Genomic DNA, 958 nt, shown 5'->3' with positions numbered 1-958 from the left:
TATTAAATATATTTTTCTTAAAAAATAAAAATAAAATAATATAACATATATGATAATTATTAGTTGAAATAAAATATAAAAAAATATTTACTTATTTATTTATTTATTTTGCGGATCTGCGAATATGAGAATACTTATATGAATTTCGTAATCCAATTTTATTAGTGTGAATATCCACATATTTTGGATCGGATTCAGATAAATATCGTAAATATGCAGATCAAATTCGATCTATGAAGACCCTTGTATATGAAAGGAAAATCAAGAGAGAAAAAATTATAGAAGATTCCTTTTTTGAGAAAAGATTCCAACTTATAATTTTTGCCATGAAGATTTGGATTTTTGTCAATCGTGCAAGCATGCATTTGAATCCAAACAAAAAATTCTAAAATAGAGCCACTAGAATTTGACTGGGCCGTAGGTATACATCATTGCCCATATAAAATTTATTGTCCATATTTTACAAAAATTATTTATTGTCCATATTTGTCTGTACATTGCTTACAAATATTTTAAAAAACTGAACTATCTTTTCATGGAGCCCCGAAAAGAATACTTTTTAAGTTTTTATTGTTCAAGACCAAAAAAAAAATTTATTGTTATATGATTTTTTCTACTTAAAATCTTTCTAGTAAATTGTTTCTTTTAGACCCAAAAACAATTAATAAAAGAGGGAATCTTATCATCATATTAAGTTATTAAGTAAAGTCATCAACTAAAAGTCTAAAATTACGTGAAATCAATTTGGGTTGGTTGAGCGATCAGTTTCCTCGTCCGTTTAAGTAAGTATTGGGAGTTCAAATCTTATATTGTGTATGCAACAATCTATTGGCCTGCGACAGATCCTTAAATAGAGCTCAAATTCGCGACAAATTAATCTTTAACCTGTTGATTTGAGAGATACCATGAGAAAAATTCTTAAAGCTATATATATATATATATGAGAAATGAAATTACC

Source organism: Arachis ipaensis, chromosome B02 (assembly GCF_000816755.2).
Source record: "Arachis ipaensis cultivar K30076 chromosome B02, Araip1.1, whole genome shotgun sequence".
Classification (NCBI taxonomy): domain Eukaryota; kingdom Viridiplantae; phylum Streptophyta; class Magnoliopsida; order Fabales; family Fabaceae; genus Arachis; species Arachis ipaensis.
The sequence above is the reverse complement of the archived record's forward strand: the minus strand, read 5'-3'. Positions refer to the sequence as shown.